This window comes from Drosophila innubila, assembly GCF_004354385.1.
Source record: "Drosophila innubila isolate TH190305 chromosome 2R unlocalized genomic scaffold, UK_Dinn_1.0 1_C_2R, whole genome shotgun sequence".
NCBI lineage: Eukaryota > Metazoa > Arthropoda > Insecta > Diptera > Drosophilidae > Drosophila > Drosophila innubila.
In genome coordinates, this window is record NW_022995374.1 from 6,249,024 (window position 1) to 6,274,959 (window position 25,936).

Consider the following 25,936-nt stretch of genomic DNA (forward strand, 5'->3'; position numbering starts at 1 on the left):
TATCAAATATGTTAATGATGACAACACTTATCAGTACATAAACGGGAAATCCAGTATTTGCATATATTTTATGCACAATCTCAATATAAAGCGGATCAGTTACAATTTAAATGACAATGTCGACAGAGTAACAAACAATGCTGTGGAGTCTGTTATTATTGGGATTTCTTTTCGTGGTGATGCAGATAACTAATGCCTTTCCACAGTAAGTAAGTCTAAAATTTTGGAAATTTAAAATTACGAATTCAATTATTATTTAGATATGGATATTATCATCACACCGGCCAAAGTTATGGGGTTAGGTGGTATGGACCTGGAGGTTAATCACAGCCAGTTCCTTTACTGGATTGAAGTCAATTTTTTTTATATATATTAATAATATAATATAATATAATAATTATTTTGAAAAAAAAACAGAGATGACAGCTTTTAGTTTTTAAAAATGAGTTAAGGGGAAAGTATGAAAAAATAGTCAGTAAAAGATAAAAAATTAATTTTCCACTTTTAATGCTGAATCAAATTAGAGGCCAAGTAATGATAAAATTTATATTCCACAAGGAAATCGACTGAGATTTTATAAAGTTATGACAGCTTGAAGTTTCTATTGACAAAGGAAATTTCCAGCGTTTTCCTTTAAAGGTTATCAGCTATGTAAAAGACGACACCACTTATCAGTACATAAACGGGTAAACAAGAAATTGTATATATTTAATGCACAATCCCAATATAATGCTGATCAGTTACAATTGAGATGACAAAGTCGATAGTCCAACATAAAATGTTTTGGAGTCTGTTATTAAAGGGATTTCTATTCTTAATGATGCAGATAGCAATTGCCTATCCAAAGTAAGTCTAAAACTCAATTTGGAAACTTATAATTACGAATTCGAGTATTACTTAGACATGAACATCACAGTTCTCACACAGTATCAGGAGGTGGAGGCCATTACTATTATGGATTTGGAGGTTAAGCACAACCAGTTCCTTTACTGAATAAAAGTGGTGTTTATAGATATTAATTCCATTAATAACTGAAAATTGTCTATCCGGAGTGTTCTAGAAATGTAAACGAACAAAAAATCAACCAAAAGTTTATGGGTTTTTAGTTGGTTTATATTTTCGAAACATACTGGTATAAGACAATAATAAATTTGAAAAAAAAAACAGAAATTATTCATTTATATCAAGTATGAAAATATCATTGGCAAGTGTATATGGAACTGTATGTGTATATTAAAATGAAGTTAACAACAAATGCAAAATTTTGTGCTGTTCAGAATTTATGCCATGACATTTTCAGTGCCTTATCATTTGCCCGTGGAGAACCCGCATTTGTCCGCGACTTAAATATATAGTTTACATTTGAACGTTTTTTTGTTTTCTTTATATTTTTGTGTATAAATAATTGTTTATGAGCACGTGCACAAGGCACGGAGACGACAATGGCTGCCCACATGCAAAGTGAAGTCAAGTGGAAGTGAAAGTGGTTGGAGGGGCAACAACTGATGGCACAGACTGTGAACTGGGAGCTGAGATAGGCGGCGACATGGCACGACTGCTGACTTTGCGTGACCAAAGTGCAAGAGGTGATAAATAACAGCAAAATGTAGACATCAACGAAGCGAGCCCAAAACTCCCAGTTGTATTGCCATTTTCAAGTTTGTCGTGCAGTTTATAAAGTTGTTTTCAACATTGTTGTAGTACTAGTAACGTGTAGTCAAGGCTAAATAACATTTGCTTGCTTCAGTTTAATACTTTTGGTTGGTTTTATCAGTCGAATGTGCGATGCCAAATGCAATTTTTTAGCTGCTGACTGTGCCCTTATTTTCGTTACTTTTTGTGTGTTTAATCTAAATAACCTTCTGCATATTGCAATTGTCTGTCCCTGTCCTTGCACTGAAAAAAACCAACTTCTATAATCAAGAACATTCATCTTAAATATTTTGTTCTTTAAATAAGAACATTTGCTTGAGAAACCGCTGCTTTGAGAAACCGCTTCAGCCATGAAGCAGTAGGTCCCGGCTCGAAACTTACCAACACAAAATAAAATCTATATGAATCAAAATAAGAAACAAAAATTAAACAATTAAAAATCATTTTAAATTTTTTAATTTTTTAATTTTTTGATTTTAGTTTCAAGAACATTTATTCTTAAAATGAGAACTTGGTCTTCTCTGAAATGATCCTAAAACCTAGATGTGTTTTGGACCAAAATTTTTAGTTTTGGCACCAACATCTTGATTTTAGAACATTTTTTTATCAGTGTGGTTACAGCACCACAAGAGCAACCACAACATGCCACGTAATGCGCGATTAAGCGAGATATTTTTGTTTGGAAAGCACCACTCATTCCATCCCATTCCACCCCATTCCACTCATCCCACCCCATTCCACTCAGCCGCATCCTCATCCTCAGCTAAGCCACCTTGACTGCGTTTTGTCCTTGTCTTTGTTTATGTTAGCATTGTGCAACAACAAGAGCTAAAAATACACATATTAATGTAAATATGCTGCAGCAACAACAACAAACGACAACAAAGCGCTTTTGAGTTTGATTTAAATAACTGGCAGTGTGGCACGAGGTTGTTGATACAGTTACTCTTAGGTATCCAGCAGATACACTTTCAGATGCAGATACAAATGCATAAGCAAATTATGTAAATATTTCTGCACATCCCTTGTCCCTTTATCCTTTTCCTCGGTCTTTCTCTCTTGTTCTTTCTCTCGCTGAGTCTTACTGCTCTAAAAATAGGCGTAGATACGCCCCCAAATCAATATTTGATAGCCTAATTGAGTTGCAATTCCTCACGTTGACAATGTTCGTATGTCAAGGCCAATCAACTTTTGCCTCATGAATCCTTAATGCAGACCAATTTTAATTGCAATTTTATTTCTGTCTGTGCGCAAGTGTGTGTGTATATTCAGTGTGTGTAAATGAAGGACAAGGTCCTTTATTTAGCATTTCATGTAACGAAATGTGTCTACCATTAATTAATTAAGAAACTTTTTTTTTAATAAATCAAATCGTTTTGTATATTTTGGAAATCATTGAAATCTTTACATATGTTTCTATCATTTCGAAATTCTCTCTTTCTTAAATATCTATAAATTTATTTTTCTATCTCTATTTTAATTAAATATTATTTATTTTAAATTAGTTTATCCATCTTTATATATTTTACAAATATAATAGAGAGATGGATAAATTAATTCTCCCATTTTCCATCAATCTCTTAGTCTGTCTATTATCTCATATTATATAACTTTAAGCTATATTATTATACTTGTATTTTTATCATTAAAGGGTATTTGCTAGTCAACTTCTTTCTATGTAGCTTGACTTAACTGGTTGACTGCAATAAAATTTGCGAACCACAAAAATGTTATTGTTTTGAGAGTATGTAAATTTACTACAAAAATGTTAACATGAGCTTAGTGCGAGTTGTTTAAATGAAATATTTAGGAATTTAGTATAAAATATGCAACACTCTCTATTGTGGCAACAATATTTTGATTAGAATTAGTGGTTCTTGATTTTTTTTTTAATTACAAAATACTTTAAGTGCTTTTCAAATTCAATTAAAAATTATTAATTGACATGCAAAGCATAGGGAAAAGTTGGCACAACCTGGATTAAACATAATTAGACTGAACTCTTACATTATGCTTATTAAAATGAAGTGAAGAGCTCGGAAAAATGAGCGTGGAAATCTACTCAACAAATCCCAACACACACAAGCAACTTTTCAACAAAGATTTTCTCGTCGGTTTTTTGTTTTGGGAAACCGCATTCTGTTGTTGAAACAAATCTCTGTTCGCAAAAACTAAAACTAAAAGCAGAAGATAAAGTTGAAGTGAATGAGGCTGTGGAGAGGAGAAAAGACATAACAACAACAAAATTCCACATAATCCACAAACAAACAGCTGGAAAATGAAAAGCAGGGAATCATGCATAGAACTGTGTACAAACAAAGAGCTGGAGGATTCCTTGTTGGACAACAGGACAACGAGAATTGTGCCAGCTGCCTTTCCTGTCCGGGCATATTTTATGAATCTTTTCGCAACACATTAGCGTGGGGCAACTGGCAAAAGGAATGGAAGGGAAGCTTAAGCTCTTAATTGGCTATTGAAATTGAGCCGAAAACAAAGCAAAAACTTTGACTGTGGCTTTAAATAGCAAATGGAATTCGCTGAAAACAAATTGCTGCCTCTGAAATGAATGATGAGCCTTGAGGCTAGAGAGGATGAAGAGCGTGATAGGTGAAAAGTGAATATTCAGGATATTGCCACATAAAATAATGGGCAGATATAGCCACGAATTTATTAGTCAGATAGCATTTAATCTTCATAAAATACACAGCCAGCTATGAAAATATTTCATAAAATTTTTAAAACTCTTTACGTGAGTATTACAATTTTGAAATGAGATGTAATGCAGTAATGAGATGGTAATGAAGTACATTTATATACATGGTCTGTAGTATAAGCCTATACCATATGAAATGATGTACATTTTAAAATATTGATACAGGAGAAAACCAAAGAATCTAGTTAAAACCAATAAAGGTTACGGTTGCGGTTCCGGTACGTTCCGAAACAACTATTTCGGTAAAAGGTTCTTTTTCAGTATTCTTCTTTCGGTTTCGGTATTAGTATTGGTAAGTTACGGTACACCAAATCAATTTTAAAACATTTTAAAATGATAAAAGGTGTCGTTTTATAATAATTATGACATCAAAGTAAATATCTGAATCTTAGGAAAAAAAATTTTTGAACGAATTTAATTAAATTTAAATGCAGAATAAATTAAGATGCAAAACAGTGATCAAATTGACATTCCGCTTGAAAATCTGTAAAGTTTTTCCAGTGTTATGACAGTTCAAAGTTGCTCAAGCCTCTGACCTAGCAACTTTACAAGTCAAAATATTTCTTAATTTTGACATGATTTTTTACAAAAAAATGAAAGGTCTTAGAATCAAATTTTAAATGTTGTTTTATACTTATTACGATATAAGAAGTTGATTAAAAGTGGAAACTTGAGATTTTAAATCTTGAATTTTCAAAATTTCATAGGGTCCCCCCTTACCATCCAAATCGAATTTTGGTCGAAAATAATTAATTTTTCTAAATTAACAAAATTTGAATACAGAATAAATTTAGAAGACAAACCATGATCAAAATGACATTCCGCTTGAAAATCGGTTGGGTTTTGGCAAAGTTATGATAGTTCGAAGCTGCTCAAGCCTCTTTACAACTTTACAAGTCAAAATATTTCTTGATTTTGACATGATTTTTTACAAAAAAATGAAAGGTCTCAGAATCAAATTTTAAATGTTGTTTTATACTTATTACGATATAAGAAGTTGATTAAAAGTGGAAACCTGAGATTTAAAATTTTGAATTTTCAAAATTTCATAGGGTCCCCCCTTACCATCCAAATCGAATCTTGGTCGAAAATAATTAATTTTTCTAAATGAACAAAATTTGAACACAGAATAAATTTAGAGGACAAACAATGATCAAAATGACATTCCGCTTGAAAATCGGTTGGGTATTGACAAAGTTATGACAGTTCAAAGTTGCTCAAGTCTCTAACCTAGCAACTTTATAAGTCAAAATATTTCTTAATTTTGTCATGATTTTTTACAAAAAAATGAAAGGTCTCAGAATCAAATTTTAAATGTTGTTTTATACTTATTACGATATAAGAAGTTGATTAAAAGTGAAAACTTGAGATTTAAAATTTTGAATTTTCAAAATTTCATAGGGTCCCCCCTTACCATCCAAATCGAATCTTGGTCGAAAATAATTAATTTTTCTAAATGAACAAAATTTGAATGCAGAATAAATTTAGAGGACAAACCATGATCAAAATGACATTCCGCTTGAAAATCGGTGGGGTATTGACAAAGTTATGACAGTTCAAAGTTGCTCAAGTCTCTAACCTAGCAACTTTATAAGTCAAAATATTTCTTAATTTTGACATGATATTTTACAAAAAAATGAAAGGTCTCAGAATCAAATTTAAATTGTCGCTGTATTAATTTGTATAAACCAATTCGTAGAGTATTTGAAGAGCTACTTTATCTAAGATTCTTTGTAGTCTCATTCACCTCACATTTTTTACTTATGTTTGATTTCCTTTGATTTATGGTCAACACAAAAATAACTCTCGACAAATAGCGCATAATTTTATTAATTGTTTATTAAAATATACACAAATTTGTTATTGTAAATTTAAGCGAAAACAAAAGCGAAGGCAATGACTGCATGAATATAAATAAAGAAATTAATAAATTGTTATTAACATCAATTCACTCACACACTCTCTCTTTCTCTCTCTCTCTCGTAATATTTACCAATTTGAGTCATATAAACATGTACATATATTATGCTATGTACATATCCATCAGTTTTATGTTTATGCAGCACACCACTGGGCGCTTGATTACTCATACGCCGAGTGTGCCAATGCCAATGCAAAGAAGAAAAGCCATCGATGATGATGTTGATAATGTTGATGACTTCATGTGTGTGTGTGTGTGTGTGTGTGTGTGTTGTTCGTGTTGTTCTCCATGTTGGCTTTTAATGCATATAAAATGTAATATCGCTGGCTATTAGCCAACTTGACGACGCACATCAATAGGCGGCAAGGGCGTGGCCCTTAAATGTTATTAAAAATAAAAACACTTGCACGTAAACGAATGGACTTTGTTGTTGTTATATTCAGCTACTGTAATTACGCACCGCGCCAAAAACAATTTACCAAATCGCGCATGAAAATGGTCTCACCGTATACCATAATGTTGACAGGGAACCCAGGATGGGGAAATTGAATGAGAGAAGTGAAGGCGTGTATTGATTGTGTGTGGCTGCGCTTTGAATGTTGGCAGTTGATTACCCACACTTCCCGTCGCGTACAGAGCTAATTATTGGGACACTTGTCAGGTGGCACTGCCGTCGACTCTATCGATTTGCAATCTGCGTGACAATGGGTGTGACTGCACCTCTCTCTCTCTCTCTCTCTCACTCTTTTCACCTGGGAGCATGTGCAATCATTGAGCGTATTCAAAACTTAACTCTGCACTCAACAGCAGCTGCAATTCGCAATAATAACACACCTCCACACACGCACACATGCATTGGCAACTGTTTACCCACTGAATTAACGCTGCTTCTCGAGTTGGTTACACTGAGAGAAAATCTAGGGTGATTAAAATATAAAATAATTTACAAACAACTTTTAAAAATTTAGTGTTGAACATTCTGACTAATAAAGTGCATTGACTTTTACGCTAAAAATGGCAAATTCGTAATCTACGGTCAATTCTAAGATGTTATCACCAAGAAACCATAGTTGAAAAATCAATTTTAGAGTTAAAAAATTTTGTATTTTCACTCCTTGCATGGACATAATTAAATTTTTAATGACAATTGGTCTTTGATTTTGAATTCCTGGTTCTAACAGGAGTTTTTATACCAAAAATACTAAAGATATGCTAATAATGCATGCCAAAAATTAAAATAAAAGATAAATTTTTTAACTCAAAAGGCGGGGACTAGGAATTGATATTAATACTATGGTTTCTTGGTGAAGACATCTTAGAATTGACCGTAGAGTACAAAATTGGGCTACCATTTTTATATTTTTTTTGGCCAATACAAATCGATGCACCCTACTGTATACAGATATAAGGGGTAACAACACAAGATATAGATTTATTTTATACGAATAATCTTTTCTTTCTAAAGCTTTCGCCGTTTTGTTTTTAATAAATTCACCCGCTTTTTCTCTTAGTGTAAGTATAAATGTTGTGACAAGGCACTGCAAGTGAACCGACGTTTACGTGTCATTTGAATGGAATTGGTGCTCAATGTAACATTCGCAATACGCACAAAAACAACAATAAGACTCAGACACACACACACAAACAGTTTTGGAAATATTTTTTTATTGAAAACTGTGCTACAAGTGAATGTCAATGAGCGTCTAACTCTATAAACAGGCAGCTGCTGTGATTGGATAGCAAGTTTCATTGTTTACCACCTCCAAGTTTTTTTCCTACAACTTGCACTATGCTCAATTGCAGGCCAAACTGCTGCTCATCTATTGCTTGCAAATTGCAAAAGTTTTCAAATGAAAATTTCAATTATTATGCAACACTTGCTTAAAACTTTCCAGCAACAACTGAGAATTGCCAAGCGAATTCGCCATTTCTGTGGCATTCTTTCTTGACGCTCCATAAATATTATCATAAAATTTAAAGTTGTTAGAAAATCGCTTAAAATACAGCTTAACTTGTTCTGCATTTCGAGCGCATGCAGCAAAATTATGCGCATATTGCGCATACGTCGCGTTGTCAGCATCCAGTTAAGGGTTTCCGAGTCCCGTATGCTTGTAGCTGACAAGTCTGCGTTTTCAAAAAATATTTACACGTGGCTTACAGCTCTTTGCCCCTCTTGGCCACGACTCTATTGCTACTTCCATTTTAAATGCAGTTCATTTACATTTGGCTGCATCGCTGTCTGCTTTCTACTTTTTCCTGCCATATTATACCCTGTAGTGCAGAAATATTAGTAAATAAGGGTAGGTTTGGGTATGTAGAAATGTACCATTAAAACTCTGGACCTCTACCAATCTTAGAATTTTCATAATTTTATTTTGGGAAAAGTGAATTTTTTGATGTTAAATTGAGTTAAAGATTTAATTGAGTTAAGAAAAAAATGTAAAGGAGTTTTTAATCCACGTATTCCCGTTTTAATTCGATAAAGTTCCCTTGCAACAGATTTTAGCTTAATTTATTACTAAGTATTATATTTCTGTCATTCCTTAGAGCAATTTCCAATTAAATTTACAGGATATGCAGTAAGCGATCAAATCTAACCATTGCTTTTTCGCTCTGTAAGAATATTTTTTTTGCCTTAATTTAGAGCAATTTTTTAAGGTAGCTGACAAAATTAATGCAAATTGAATTAATTTAAGTCTGCAGGTTTTTTGCCAGCTTATTTTTCAGCTGTTGCGCTTGAAGTTGTTTGTTCTTTATCCTTTCATGTAGCACGTTGATGGTTGGCCATTTATAAATGTTGCATGCAACGGGGCGTTGCTGAAATTTGTCAGCGCCACTTGCTGCGCTAATGAGCTGCATTTTGTTTTGACTCTTTGGTGGGCGTGGCCCTAGCTTTACTTGAATAGGGGGCTTATGGGCTGTGAAGTAGCGTAAAGCCGCAACTAGGCTCAGTGCTAAGTAAAAGGCAATAAACAAGGCAATCATCCGCAGAACAACAACAACTTGTAGTCTTAGTGGGGCGAAGAAAACAGACACATATACGTAAAAGCCAAGATGGAAACTACTGCCAATAGTGGGTATTGTTTATTGTTCATTGTACATTTCATTGACTTAACCAAAGCCATAAACTAAGCCGATGTGGCTTCACAATTTGGACAATCAGGACACACACAGATCGGTGGTTGTGTCTGCTTACTTATGGTTAAACACATATTGACACACGGATTGTGGCATTTGACATCTGAGTGCCTTCACTTGAGCCTGGCCCTTGTCTGCTTCAGATCACTGCTACATGCAATTAAAAGTGACAGCTAACAAAATTGTGAGCGAGGCCAGGATGGCATAGGATATTTAAATATACTTTAAAGAGACCTTTTCCATACACACAACTAATTTGCATGTGACAGGCTATGTGTCTGTGAACTCCCAAAAGTGATAAAGACATAAAGACCTGCAGACAGCGCCTTGGGAGGCAGTGGAATGCCAACTATTTGTAGCATTTGCGACCATAAATCAACGCTGGACAGCCCCCCAGGAGTTATTTGCCCAACTCGCACCCACCCTTTCCTCTCCTCTCCTTTCCTTCCCTCTGACTGTTGCTGTTTGAGCCACGTTTTGGGCATTTCCCTCGACATCATCGTTTCATGCTATCGCTACAATTAAAACGGGTTCGACGCTGTCCGGCGTATAGATTGGAACGTAGCTGCCTGCTTCCCCCGAGGTCAGAGCAACTTGCTTGTTTATCGGCAACAAAGTCAGCGGCTTCCGAAAGTAGCTTGACATGGCCGGAAGTGCGCTGTGCCATGAAAATTTGTCAACATTTGCTGCACGACAAAATCAAATGAACTTTTTTCCTATTTTAGTTTTTTTTTTCTTATTTTTATTTTTGCGGTTTCAATTTCAGTTTTTGGCACTTTATTCGCCACTGGCAACTGACAAATCGAGCATTCGGAATGCCAGGGGCATAGTCAAAGAAACATTCTCATTAGAGAAGCAAAAGAAATGCGCACGCACACATTTACACACGCCAACGGGTCGCATGTGTAATGTGGCATTAAGCTGGAAATAATTTGAATAAATGACGCTGACAATGAGTCGAGAACTCGTCAATAATTATTTTAATGACCCTGAAGCGCACTTGAAAGCTTTTGTAATATTAATTGTGTGGCCTTTTTGCATATCTGATGACATTTCTCTGCTGAAAAGCATGAATTTGTAATCCAAAGCACTTACACAGACAATTAGCGAGCGCATTACGGCACATATACGGCACATATGTCGTTCATCATGAGTTCACTTTAAGCCACCGCAAACGCGCAGCCACAACTAAAGCTGATACTCAGCTCGCATGAATTTTAATATGCCAAGTGCTTTGGGCACAAGGACTAATAAAACTAAATGGCAAATAGCAAAATGTCTGCCGCAATGAATATAGAAATAGAAATTTTTATATTCCAACGATGCTCAAATACGCTCTTAGCCTTCCTACAATAAATTTGGAATTTTACGAATTTTATATGAACTCCATAAGTTTCTAAAATAAAAGCTGTAAATATCTCTAAGAAATATATATATATATATCGCACAGTTGAAATAATTTGTGTGGGGTATATAAAAAAAAAGATTGGTAAAGATAAGTGGAATAAACTCTTGGAATTCATAACTGTTTTATTTAAACACTATATTAGAGTTGTTTCAAATTGTTATACTTTTACTTCCATTATGTTTTGAAGATGTTCTGTTCGTAAGACCAGTCTATTTTTGTTTATTTTGTCATTTTAACGTTAAGAATACCTATTCGGATAACAAAGAATTTTTAATGCAAGTTACACAAGAAATGACAAAAACAAATTACCCCCAGTAAGTGTATAAAAAAGGTCGCAACTCTTTGTATTTTTGCTCCAATGGCCTTGAAAATGAAAAGGCAAGAGAAAGTTGAAAAGAAAGTATAAAAATAACACTACCATAAAGACCCGAACTAAATAAATATTGGCAATCTTTGCCAAATTAACTACCACAACAAGTATTGTTGGCAGCCACCAACATTAAGTATACGCCATGTGCATTCTGGCTGCTGAGCAAAAGTCCTAAAACTGTAGCATACTTTTGAGTGTAAACAAAAAGCATACGATAAATAAACGAGTATCTGACAATTTCCAGTTGAACAAGTACAAATAAAAATTCTCTTTTCCAAATCAGGGAAAATTTCCGTTTGTCGGAAATGCAGCACCAGAAGTTTCTAATCATAATACGAGCTCAAGAAATAGATAAGCAAAAGTGAAATGTTGTAACGAATTCGAGCTCGAGCTGACAAACCGGAAATGAAACAAGGCGGCCGACAATGGCGCCAGAGGAGTGTGACAGCTGCAACCACTGCCAAGTGGTTGAGTATCCCATTTCGTTGGGTGCACGCAAATCCCAAGGTGGGGGCCTGTTGTTTTGAGGGCGCCTCGAAGACTTTAAATAGTTTTGAAAGCTATAAAATCAATAGGCAGCTGTTCAAGGTTCAAAGTTTTCGTTGGCCTTCTTCGTTTGACAGACACTCTCACACTAGTAATCATATATCAAAAGTTTTTATTACGTCTTTAAGGCAAAGCTAAATGTTAAACTTTGAGCATAATAAACTGACTCCAAGTCCCACTCGTTTATTGCGTGCTGAGCTCAATTATAGAGTCGGTAATTAAGCGCCATAGAAGAGCATTTAATTATGGTAATCAACTAGCAACAAACTTTAAGTATAACCCAACAGTAAGCTGAGAGTCAAAAGCCAACGCGATAAGCAGCCCCAATTGCAAAGCTCGCACCCCTTTTTCGAAGCAACCCTTTTAACGAAAAATCTGAGCAGAAATCCCTTGAAATTACGCTTAAAGGAATATTTAAATGATAGCGCTTAGTTTTATGCTTATTGAATATCAGTTTAAGCGCTTAAAACTACTTCAATCAATTGGATGCCAAGAATTTATTCCATTTTGCTGACTTACTTTAAAGACTTGATGTCCAGGGTCAACAATCATGCTGGAAAACTTAATAAAGTTCTCAAATGCGGCATGTGGCATGCAAATTTGCCCTCGGCTGCAAGTAAAAATCACGCGGCTCAAGCACCAGCAGGACTTGAGTCCTGTGAAATATATAATGTTGTACAAACAATGGAAACATGAGAAAAGTACGCAAAGAAAACGGATGGAGAAGAAGACGACGAATGCAGTAATTAGAAATGCAAATGATGCGCAAAATCGCAATCGCAGCAGCAAACAGCAGCCAAGAAGAAACACGAGAGCGCATATTAAATGAGTGGCACGTGATGCCAAATGGGGTAGGGAATTGTATAGTGGTAAGTTCCCCCCCCCCAATCACCCCTCTGCACCCAGTAATGTTTGAGTCATCTGGCAGCACATCAAAGTGGCTTTTAAGAGCATTTGCTTAAGGTACTGCGTGCGTATCAAACACGCAGTAAGCTGAATTTGATGTGCATTTAATTAAAATTTAAATGCTTCAGGTAGCTGGCCAGCAGCAAAAGTCCCTGAAGGTCACAATGTTTTAGATTGTAAAACATAACAGCTAAAAATTTAAACGAACGACACTAGTAAAAATAATTTTTACTACCAATATAAAAATAAATTACCAGGAATGTAATTATTTGTTTAATTAATTCAATAATTTAAATTTTCAGTCAATTTAAGCTTAATTGCTTTTAAATATAAAATTGATTAAAGCAACTGTAAAATCAATTATTGCGAAAATTGATTGCTAATTAGTTAGTTAATGCTTAAAGCACCTTAATTGCTTTAAACATAAATAGTATAACAGTTAACTTATTAATTGATCAATAATGTGCGTATTGTGGCAACTGTTTTTAATTACTTTAAATTATTGGGTAATAAACAATAATACGCATACGCAGCGTGGTATGTGATAAGATTGATTGTTAAGTTAGTCAATGCCTAATCTAATTTGCATCAAACAAATACTGTTTTGCAGTTAGCTTACATAAGTCGCAACATTGTCAAGAATGTGGCAGGCACGTTGTGCAACTTGTGGCAACTGTCTCAAAATAAATAAAATCCAATTGGAAAAGTGCTAGAAATGTTTGTGTACTCAGCACACAAAATGCAGATGCTGTCACACCAAGTGTCATAGACAAGCAGTAATAGCACACACTAACACACACTCACATAGACACACACACACTCACACACACACACACACACACACATACACTGCTGTTACTGCGATAGTCGTAACATCAACAGCAATGAGCGACAAGTTGATGGAAATTTTGCATTCAAGTAAACAGAGGCACAAAGAAAGAGCAGAAAATCCAGAGAGACAGACAGAAATAGAGAGCGAGATTAAGCGCTAAGAATGGAGTGCAAAAGCGTGTCCAACAAATTTGATATAAATTTTTAAAATTATAACGCAAACACAGAAAAAAGATGGCATCTGAAATAATATTTACATGGCAATTGGCATGCTAAATCGAATTGTATATAAGCCAAATGAATTTAATGCACTCACTCAGCACTCGATGTGAATCAATTCAAACACTGACTGTCATAATTACAGGTTCTACATATTTGTAGCGGCTGTAATTGATGGCTATCAAATAGAACTAAACAATGTAGAAAAGTGTGTGTATATTTGTTTGCTTGAACATGTGTGTGTGTGTGTGTGTGTGTGTGTGTGTCTATTTCGATGTTGTGCAATTGCGTGTACTGTTAAATGGTGGCCCGCAGGCTGCACTCGTTACCAGTTGTCAACACAAAATGGCACCCGTATTGTAGCAAATGCTCAAAATCGAATTGTACACGAAAAAAATGGTTTACAATTGTCAGATAGACTTGCAGATGCCCTGTGAAGTAAGTACATTAAAACTGTATCCTAAGGTCTTACTTGAATTTATATTTTCTTATTTTTTTCGAAGTTATTTTAAAGTATTCTTGATTCCCGTCCATCCGACCGTATAAATATTTTATAAAAAAAATGTTAATAAATACAATTAAAAAAAATGATTTTTAAATTTTTTTTTTTTTATTTCTTGACTTAAATTTTAAGAACATTTATTCTTACAACAAGAACTTGGTCTTATTTGAATTGTTCTTAAAGCCAAGATGTGTTTCTTTACTTTAAGAGTTTTATGTTCTCGAATTTTATGTTTTCTATCAGTGTATCGCTTTCATAGGATGATCAGTCGATAATAGAACACAACGCGTCAAATCTACATCAATTTGGTTTGCATTCCTTTGATAAAGGACACAATTTGTATTCTATCTCTTCCAACTTTAGCACAGGGTATATGAACAACCATTGAACATGCATGGCAAGTTCGACTCAGAGATGTCAGGCCCAATTTGTGTGAAGGTCCAGAGCATCTGTCAATAGCGAGACTTTAACAACGACATGCAACGTTGATTTATGTCTGCGCGTTTATTTAGAGAGGCAAATAGGAAGAGGAGATGAGAAGAGAAAAAGTTAGGTGGTCAGCACAGTGTTAACACTTGAAACTTGTTCCATCGTTGCTGTTGTTGTTTTTTATTGCTGTTGCTGTCAGCATTGCTTGATTTACAAATTGTCAAAGCGTTAAATTGAAAATACCAGCGTGGAAAACGAATGGCTTTTGTTTTTACCACAAACATTTGAAGAACAAAGCGCACTATTTGCCAAATATTTTATTGCATTTGGCTTTCACTTTCAGCTATGGCTGTCCTTTGTTCTGGTAATATCAAGAGTTTTTCAATTCACCCTCGAGGGACGCCCTAATTAATGCAAAGCAATTAACTTAATTTATAAGCAGCGTACAAGTGGAAACACGTATTCCACTCGACAATGGACCTGACCAATTATCCGACTACTCCAAGGCAATCGACTAGAGATGGGCGTGTTTTGTTGCGTGATAGGAAAATAACTAACACATGATGTTAAGTACAAGATTTTATTAACATGACTTAAGGTAAAACTTACACTAGATTAATTAACATAAATAATCAGATAAACAAATAAATAAATATCAGTATTGTCTAGTATTCAGTAGCATAAAAAACCAGGTATCGCAAATAAGAGTGATTAAATGGCTTATATAAATTTGATCTCTTGTATTTCAATCTAGAAAATTATTAAAACATAGGAAATAAATTTCGAATTTATTTAAAATCACAATATAAATCATATTTTTCATTTATAAATTAATAACTCTTATTTGCATACCCTGAATAAAACAGTATATTTTCCAATGTCGCACATAACCATCCCTAAGGACCACTAATCCAATCCGTGCAGTTTCTTCCTGTCGTTTGCATTAGGTAATTTGAGTAAATCACTTTCGATTCTGCCTTTGAGCAGTTCAATACGTCTCTACCCTTTCATCCCTTTCTTCCTTCTCTATCAACCTATTATTTCTCTTCATTGTTTTGCTGTTTGTGTGAGTTTTGGTCTTTAACTTAAGTGGGCAACATTTATCTGCAGCATTGTTTGCATATTAATTAATTAGCTTTAAATATTTAAGCAGAAACTCATTGGCTTATATTCAACTTGACTACAAATTTCCGTGAGTGAAAATTCGTGCCATTATAATGCAAGACGTTCAAAGCAAACAACAATAAATAAAGCTTAAGGACAGCCTAAAAGCTGCGGCAGCTTTCAATAAGCTCTCAGCTGATAAAGGAATTGTATTGGCGCATTGACTGGTGGATTCTATTAAAAATGGTACAAACATAGCGCCAAAAAAGATACAAGTTCTGGATTTAGATTTCAATCCGAAAACTATGCAATAACTTATGTAATACAATTTTAAAATAAATTTAAAGTAGTTTAGCAATTTATTAAACTCCTTTACTGTTTTAAAAGTATTATTGTAACATTAGTCAATCTCGCTTTCAAATTATTAATATTCCAATCTGAAGCAACACAGTGGAATGCATTTTGAGCATAAACCAGCTTCATGCTGTGCTAAGATCCAAAAAAGTAAATCAAATAGAGCCTGATAAATTACAGGCGAGAACGATTTACAGAACAAGAAAAATGTAAGAAAACTTTTCACTTTATAGCCTCTTAATATGCAGAAATCTTTGGCTGTAACTGACTTTTCGTCGGTTTGAGTGTGAGTGTGTGTATGTGTATTTGGGTGTGTATAAGAGGGCAGTCAGCAGCAATAAATTCTCACAATTGATTTTGTGGTCGATCCCCTGCATTACCCCCCTATACCTGTCTCTTTACCACTGACAAAGTTGCGCCACATTTAAATGATTCAAAGTGAACATTTCTTACTTATTTATTTGGATTTAACATTTGAATGTTTTATTCATGCGAATGACGACCCACAAAATGCCATTAACATATTTACACATTTAAATGATTTTGAAACAAAACAAAAATCTTGAAATTTTTAAAGTGAAATTTCTTTTGTTTTTTGTTCTTTTAATATAAACAATTCAAGCACTTGTAGAAAATGTTCATGTATCTATTTAAAGCCATTTATTAGCTATTTAATTATATTTTAATTTAACAACATTTTCTAAACAATGATTTCCGTTAATTCCACCGTTGTTGTTGCTTTCTGTTTACTTCGGAACATCTGTAGGTCTCAGTTCTTATGGAAGATTATTCGCGGTGATTCCTGAAAGCTGCTTAGTCTGCCCCAATTGAGCGATAAGCGGCGCATTAGCAACGGAAATTTATTGCCAGATTTCATAGTTGAGATGAGCTGTAAATGCGCTGAATTTACAGTTGTATTTGTTGTTGTAATTTGTAATTTCCGTTGTTGTCTTTGAGAGGAGTATTAAAAGGAAGGATTTAGCACTATGCTCAATGTCACAGCAATTATAAAATGGACAATTTGGTCAGACGATAAAGTAAGTCATGGCCAACACACACACACAATCAGATGCAATTAACTTTAAAGGCTTAGACATAAATCCAGACACAAAGGTGGCCGATAAGTGTGTGTAAGAAACCTGAGGGAAAAGCTGGAAAAAAATGACACAACTGTATGAAAAATGAATGAACCACACGCTAGGACCAGCAGAATAGTTGGAACAGACTAATATATACTCTGTAATTTTATTTAATGAGCGGAAGAAATTTGAGATTTATATTATTTATTTTTAATATTTTTAAAACTACATATATGTTAGAATTTAGTAGCTATGCCTTTTATAATGATTGAATTCTATAAGTTAGCTAATTTTTGTAATTTAAAGTGCTTGCATATACCTATTTGTAAACATTTTTGGGTACAGGGTATGCCAAAACAACAGCTGCTTTAGTACGCTTTATGGCATGAGTCTCACTTGACATTGCCTGACAAGCACATATACATATTCACTCACACACACACATAAACACACACAAACACGCACAGTTTTGAGCTAAGGCCTAAAGGGCAAAAGCTATAAAACAGCTGAAAGTTTCTTTTTTCTGTAGAATTATAATATTGCATGCTGATAAAACATTGAAAGTCAAAGCACCCAAGGGGATTACAATTAAAACAACACACATACATACATGTAAATACACATACAGGCACTCAGACATCTATACAATATGGAATCGGCGGAGAAAGTTGAACCGGCGGAAATCATTGTGCGCATTATGTTCATTTGTATTTTTACACTTTGCATGGCAGATAAAAAGCAAAAGAGAGTTCGCCACTTGCCACTTGCCACATACACACAAACCACCTGCCTCGCGGCCCCACGCCCCACACCCTTTGCCCCCTGGCCTCTGCCACTTGACAGTTGCCCCAATAGGTTGGCACAGTCAAGGCTCAATTCGGAGCACATTTTCAATATCACTTGCCAGAGCGGCCTTTGTTAAATTTTTCTTTTCCTTTCTGTTTTTGTTTTTCCTTTTGTTGTTTACGGATTGCCTGGAAACCGCAGTGACGATAGCAACAAATTCAACAGTTTGTTGCCAGCTACAAAATGTTGCTAGACCCAAATGTTGCCACACACAGACTAAACAACCCCTGCCCCAACAATGTGGCACCTACACTCTCTGGCCCCGGGTAAGTCGTCGGCGTATGCTCTTCTCAGCTCTCTCGCGTTCTCTCTCTCTCTCGCGTTTTCATTCTCAAGGTGTGTTGAGTTTTTTGGGCTTTGATAAACCACTCGCCAGGCAGCATTTGAAGCAGTCTGCAAAGGATTCTAGACGTTAACGGTTCTTCTAAATATCAAAATCAAAACCCAAAGGCCAAATTCGTTGCGTGCGTTCTAACAGTTTTTGATTATTTAAATCAAACAAAAAGTCTTTTTGAAAAGTGCAAAAAGTGCTGAAAATTTATTGGACAATTTGCTGCAGTTATTAAAGTAAATATGTAATTTAAATAAAAATGATTTTTAAATATATTTTTATAACATTAAATAAAATATGTGTGCATTTTAAAATTTATTTGTAATATATTTTATTAGTTGAATATAATTTAAGAATTTTGTTTTTTTTTTTTGCCTGAAAATGGATTTCAATAACTTATAATTTTTTGTGATATTTCTTTGACATGTAAGCATTTAAAAACTTATTTAGTCTAACTTTTTAACAGAAAATATGTTCAAAAACTGTTTTGAAGCCATAAAAATTAATTATTTAAGTGATGTACTCAAAGATACTACTTAAAATAATTTGAAATTCTATAATTGTACTGTGTTTGGCAAAGACTTTTGATTGCTGGGCAAGAAACTGCTGCATTCTGACAATTATGTGAAATTTTGATGGCCTTCGAAGAGAGAAAATACAATACAAGCAATTATTTATACATAACATTATTTATGTTACAAGTGCAAATGCTGTTGCCAAAAAATTCCAATTGCTCTTCAAGGTTGGCCAATACTGGCAGCTGTCATAATCGGCCTGCTGCAGCCTGCAGGGCCAGATCAATTCAAAGTGCTCCCCAAGCTCCCAGAATACACAAATTGAATGCAAAATATGGCTGCGTCAATTGGTAGCACATCGACAACTTTAATATGCAAACTGCACGGTTCGCTCGTCGTTTTCTGAACCTTTATGCAAATTACCGTAAATACAATTTGACAGCCATAAAGCCTTCGGACAAAAACAATAAAAAAATTACAAACAACAAGCAGAGTAAAAGAGCCGCATTGAAAATGCTTGAATTTCAATTAAAAAGGGTCGAAAAATGTCAGCAGTAATTTATATTCATATTACGTATACGCAGTGGGCGCCGCATTCGCTAGTCAATTTAATGATAAACTTGACACTAAAAATGTCCTCCCACAAAAAACAAAAAAATAAAAAATACAGCCTCCTTCCGTTTATATTTGTTGTTTGTTCTTTCGCAAAATTTAACACAATGTTCGCCCAAGTGCTGTCGGCATGTCTAACTCAGTCTGTGCACATCGCAGGTCCTTGAATGTTGTCGACTCCGTCACATTTATAACAGCTCGGGTCTTGTTAATTTATGCTCATTCATAAATTTTCTACCCGCCACGCACAGACTGAGTCCAAGGTTAATTTGCATATTGCGCCTTCGCGTATGCAACATCAACTTTGTACGTTATTTCGTCTGTCAAGCATTCGCATCAGGTGATACACAATATGCCATTTAGTTAACAGATATTTATAGACCCCATTGAACACAGTTGCCTGATTTTGTTTAGTTGGCTAACAAGTTAACTTGATTTCACATTTTATCTTTTCTCTTTCTCCTAGTAAAAGTGTTGAAATAACAAAAAAATTTATTAAACATATTAAGTAGTATTTTTAGAATATAACTTCGGAAAAAGAAAACAAATCTTAATAATAAATAAAAATTTTAAAAATAAAAATATTAAGTTCATTAAAAATATAGTTTTATATTTAAATCAGTTTAGAAATCTAATTATAGTTCGTTATGTTATACAGCTTCAGGAAGATAATTAGCTCTATATCCTGCTAGGCAATTTATTTTAGAATTTATACTTATACTAAGGCGAATTATCGCATTTTTTTAATTGCTGTCGACAAGTATTTAATTTGTCTTAATTAAAACAAGCATTTGGCACTTAACAGTTTATTTGTCAAGTGGCATGTAAATTGCAAGTAAAATGTTTAATATGCATAATTAATTAATGTTTATTGCTGTCAGTTGCATGCTTAACACATTTGCAACGTTGCAACGCGTTGTCTCACTGTTGCCACACTTAAATCAAGTGCAAGTTGCAAGAACCAAAAGGCTTTATTTAATTGTTTGGCCTACAGCAACAAGAAGAATAACATTTCAATTTTAATATTCTTATTTACGCTGCAAATTGCAGAAGAAAAGTTTCATGTGCTTTTCTTTTGCCTTTCTTTTACATTTCCTTCATTTTCCTCTGCTCTTGCCACAAATGAATTAATTAAAATAACACAAATGTGCACACAGACACATAGATAAATAAATACAAATACCCACATTGTTGTGTTGCTCTTGTCGAATGTTGTCTTAATTTAAGAAAAGCGACGACTCATTGTGCACGCTCTGTGGCAGCAACAATGCCGCACAATATTATCAAAATAAATATGGCAAAATTGGAATGAATGACTGACAGACGCTAGGAAGTCAATGGGCCTTATTTGCTTAAAGGTTGTGGCTTTTATTGCCCTTTTCCCCCGAAAGGAAGCGCTATTTAAAATAGCAATCTGTTGATATTATTTCTCATTTATAGGCGGATGAGTTATACGTATACTTAATAAAACAGCAAAAACATAAATAGGATTTACTCAAGCAAATATTTTTAATGACTCAAATTTGATTCGCTTTGCTTAAAGATTGCTATAGGAACTACTAGAGAACTGAAAGATAATAAAAAGCAATCCGCTGATGATATATTTCATGGGAGTTCTCCAGAAAATGATTGATGACTCGTTCTACATTCGTACTTAATTAAGGCAAAAAAATGAGATAAATTGTAATGAAATAACAATTTGTTAATTGGCTTTAGAAATATAAAATCAAAGGAGGATATGTTTTTCAAGATTTGCAACTTGAAGATATTCATACTATTAAGATATTAGAAGAATGAAGATATCATAAGCTCCTCCATATATTTAATTTGCAAATTGTGAGATATTTATATATTCATGATTGCACATATGATAAGACAGCCAAAAGAGCATGAAGTGCTCTAATTAGTAAAGCTATTTATAGCTCAAATATTCCTACTTGATAAGCGTCCTTGTCCTATAACGAGCCAATCGAGTTTACCAAAATAGTTACTTCAATTGGGCCTTATTGTAACCACTGTAATTGACATTAAGCAAACTGTGCAGTGCTCTTCAATTGCTAGCCACTTGAAAAGGCAATTTGAAAGCGCTAATTCAAGATGCCACGCCCACACAAATATACGCACGGATACACACACCCACATATCAGCAAACAAAACCCGCAGGAATTTTCCAAAATTATCTTTACACAATGTCAAAAGCAACAAAAGGCAGGGAACGAGTGTGTGTGCGTGTGTGTGAGGAGTGGGAAGAGGGTTTGAAAAAGTAAAAGTGCCATTAGGGAACTTTCACGCCTAACAATAATAATTATTATAATTACAAGTTGGCCAAGAAGTTGAGGGCCAAAGTGTTGCCGTTTGCCTCAAGCAACGTTAAATATTTACCCAAAAAATATTTGAAGAACAGCAACAACAGGAGGCAATCAGCATAAATTTTCTTCTTGTTTTTACTTTTGTACATATACCCTGCATACAATAAATAAAAATGGGTAAAACAGATTGAGAAATTGCGAGTAACTCCAAGCGTTTAAATTTGGGTTACGAGTATAAAAGCGAATTTTAAACTCATATTAATATTAAAATGTCTAGATTATTCTAATTAGTCAAGCTTATGCAAGTTTTAATTAACAAAATAATTACTTTTTTTAATAAATTTCGCTAATATGATAGAGCTTTTTTTGTGTCTGACTACAGGGTATCTTGATAGTCTTTCACACTTGACCAACGCTGTTAAGACTTCGGGAAAGAACCAGAAAATCTTTCCACACATCTATTTATTGTTGGTCGGCATAGATATCCAGCTGTTTAATTATGTTGGCCAGCCCATTATTATTTATTATTATTATTACTTCTTGATTATTATTTATACAAAAGCGTTGCCCACCAGGCATAAAAAACTGGCTACTATGTAAATATTTACAACATTTGCGCGTGTCTCAGTTTTATGATGGGTATTAGCCGGTCAATTTATCAAGCTCCTGGCTACGGATAGCTGATGATTTGGGGGGTATGCGAAGGGTCCAGAGGGAATGTTAATCAGGAAGGAGGATTGTGTTGGGCGACGCCATAAAATGGCATTTGCAACAGGCGTCGACGGATTTAATGGGCCAGTTTTACCGACAAACAATTAAAAAACTTCTTTGAAATGGCTGCGATGGGTAAATAATATTAAAAATCTTATAAAATCATTAATGTTTTCGCATTTTTTTGTTCGACATTTTTATTTATACAAAATAAGTCGAACATTTTGTGTGCGGCCTGTTATGGCTCGTCTTTTTATGTCCGAGCGATTTTCAGCTGAAAACGGCTGATGACGCAGCCGGAATTTGGAATCGTTTGCATTGTTATTGTTGTTGCCGCTGTTGTTTTTCCCCTTGTTGTTTACCTTAGCAGCTCGGCCAACACTTTTGGTATTTATTTAACATACTATACTACGAACTGGCATTCCCGTTAATTGAGTATTTTTTCTTGCTATTATATGGAAATGCGTTGTGTTCTCACTTATTTATACCATACACATAAAAATCATTCTGTACTACTCAAATTGACAACACTTGGCTGACGTGTCCTTACTGAGGTGTGACAGTATGTGTGTGTGTGTGCGTGTGTGTGTGTGTGTGTCTGTTCAGCTATTGTGACAATTTTAACATGAATGACTGACATTTCCATTTGCAAATTGACAAAACCCGCGAGCTGAAGAGAAACCAAACACAACTTGCAAAAACTGTCACAGCATCCAGCAAAAGTAGTGACTTGCTGATATCCTTTAGCATATTTAATTTCAATATTTTTTTATTATTATTTTGAATCTTTGGTTTTTTTGAATATATTTTCAAAGGCACCAAAACAAATTTATGTAAAATTTAAGCATTATAAATTATTTCTCTATTTTATGCAGTAAATAAACTTATTTGAAATGAGATTAATGTTTTTGTTTTACATTTAAAAAATTCAAAAATGGTTATTCATTATTTTTAAGGAGCTAATGACACTTTCTGGACTTGAAAGTACATTTCAGCAGGTTATTACAATAATTTGTACAATGTGTTATGTGTTTAAAATATTAAAAAAATGTGGAATTTAATAATGAACTGCATTTGTAAAATAGGAAAAAAAAATATCTGGATAATCTTTGAAAATATCCTACCAATAAAAAATTTAGTTATTAATCTAGATCGTATTTAACTCAAAATGTAGAAATCGTCACATTTTATTCCAACTAAAAAAGAGTACTTGATTCACACTTAAATTTGTGCTATATTAGAATATTATTTGAAATGTTTTATTAATATGTTGTACACTTGAATCAAATTGAACCCTACTCAGTCATGTTCGGATGACTTTTAACTTGGTTTTTGAAAAGGGTTTTTATATGCGACCCTGCCAGTCATTGCATGCTCATTCAACCTTCTGAATTTTTCGCATTTCAAGCTTAATTGAACTCTTGTCAAATTGTTTACGATGTGGCAACAACGTGTCTGATATAGGAAAAACTTTTATGTACTTAACTCGGCATAGAAGTGGCAAACTAAAGTGTGAGATATAAAGCGTCGAAAGATGCGCAACAAAAAAAAAAAGTACAGAGCTGAAAAATACAGAAAAACTAAATGCGAAATGTTCTCTTTGGTTGCGCTTCATAGATTTTTCAAGAGCAAGGCCACAACTCTCGTCTCTACAGTGGGAAAAAAAAAGATTACTAAAAGCACAGCTTGAATTTCGGCAGCTCTCTCTGCCACAGACCTCTAATTAGTTTTATTATATATATTTTTTCTTTTAATTTTATTAAAATCCGCGTTGCCTGCTTGTTAAATTGAATGTATAAGATAATATGATCTGCTATCAAAGGAACATGAAATCATGTGGTGTTTGTCTGACAACTGCAACAGTTTTAATTAAATTTTTATAGTAACTCTGCGGGGTAATGACAGGTGGCAGGAGGAGCTCTGTATTTTGTGTATGGCCACAGTCACAGTTACCAATTAGTCGACGCCATTGGCAGCTTAAGGTTTTAAACGAACAATATCTGACTGCCAGTCAACAATGCGTATGCGCAATTGTTGAACGCGTTCGCTGTGTAATGCGATGTGATTAAGCAAAAGCCACTAGTTTATAACTACCAAAACCACATAATTCGCTGCTCATTTAAGAGATTGTCATTTATAATTTTAATTTGGTACGATGGCATGCTGAATGCAACAGCGATAAACATAATAATAATATACTTCAGTTGGCTAAAAGTAGGGAATATAAACTTTAGATGAGTTTGTTAAGCTTTTAAATTTTGATCTCTGACATATGAGAAATGTGTCATATCTGCTTTATAAGCATATATAATGTAAGTGGCAACACTGCGCATATTCTACATGTCAAATAAATAGCAAGTCAGTTAACAAGCTGATAAGTTTAAGTAAACATAAGTAAGGGGAATTTTGTTTGACAACATGTTAACGTTGAAATGCACAGGTAAAAGTGGTGCTTAGTATTTGAGTTCTACAGCTAATCCCACTCAGTTTTGTAAAATGACGCAACCGCTTCTCCTCCTCGGATCACTGTGAAAAGTAGAGCACAGACACCCCACTGACCTTTTGTGGCATCATTGGCACCGGCACATTTTGCATTTGTCTGTGTACTATCATAATAATAAATTCAGCATGTTTTCTTTCACATGTCAGATTTAAGCCAAAAATAATTGTGAGGCAGCCGCTTGAAGTTTCATTCAGAAGTGCGAAAAAATAAAAAACAAAAAAAAAAACCTTGCCGCCAGGCATCTAGAATTGTTGCTATATATAGAAGACTTCTGTAGATTTAATTCGCCAATTGTTGTAGCTACAAAACTTAAGTATGTTTGTCTGTGCATCCTCTATAAGCAGGTCAGACAATTTGGCCAATTAAGCGACTAGCCAAGAATGTAAATCACAAATCCATTGAACTTGAAAGAGACCTGCAGCATTGCCAGCTAATTGAGTATACGCAGTCTGAAAGAAGAAATGTTTAAGAAATGTTTAGAATTAAATTTATGGCGTTTTACACATTTTACAATATACTTGGGGAACTTAGCGTGTGAAATCGCTCAGCGCGTCGATTGAAAGACAAATAAATATTGAGATTTATTAAAATAGAATGCAATAAACCATTCGATTCCATACACTGTGTCTTCTGCATCTTTTTTTGCCTGATTTATACTATTTAAATTCACATAAATTAAAGTCTGTTTGCAACTTTTGCTTAATTAAAATATATGCACATTTCAAGATTGAAATTATTATAGCCATGTGCCCGAGAGAACCGGATAAATACTCGTAAATTACGCGCTAATTATTTAAGTCGCTTGAAAGAGAACGATTCGAATAGATTTCGCCACATGCAGCACAAGCAATCTGTTTACCCTGTATAGGCATGCCTCTGAGGGAGTGTCATTTAGTTGAAACCAGATGACAAATTTAGCTATAAAATATAATTATC

General features: G+C 34.3%; 1 protein-coding gene and 2 long non-coding RNA genes across 4 annotated transcripts in view; all 3 read left to right on the forward strand.

The window, feature by feature from the left end:
* The first annotated feature begins 100 nt into the window (after positions 1 to 100).
* LOC117785325 lies at positions 101 to 416 on the forward strand. The gene is made up of 2 exons (XR_004617502.1): positions 101 to 205; positions 261 to 416. It is a non-coding gene; the product is annotated as an uncharacterized LOC117785325 (long non-coding RNA).
* A 323-nt stretch (positions 417 to 739) lies between these two features.
* On the forward strand, positions 740 to 1,367 carry LOC117784955. Its single transcript, XR_004617462.1, has 2 exons — positions 740 to 846; positions 902 to 1,367. It is a non-coding gene; the product is annotated as an uncharacterized LOC117784955 (long non-coding RNA).
* A 17,032-nt stretch (positions 1,368 to 18,399) lies between these two features.
* Positions 18,400 to 25,936, forward strand: part of LOC117785502 (calbindin-32) — a 28,161-nt gene continuing 20,624 nt past the window's right edge. For both annotated transcript variants that reach the window (XM_034623566.1, XM_034623568.1), the window contains exon 1: positions 18,400 to 18,586. The gene's annotated coding sequence lies outside the window, so the exon portion shown is untranslated. The remainder of the gene's footprint in view (positions 18,587 to 25,936) is intronic.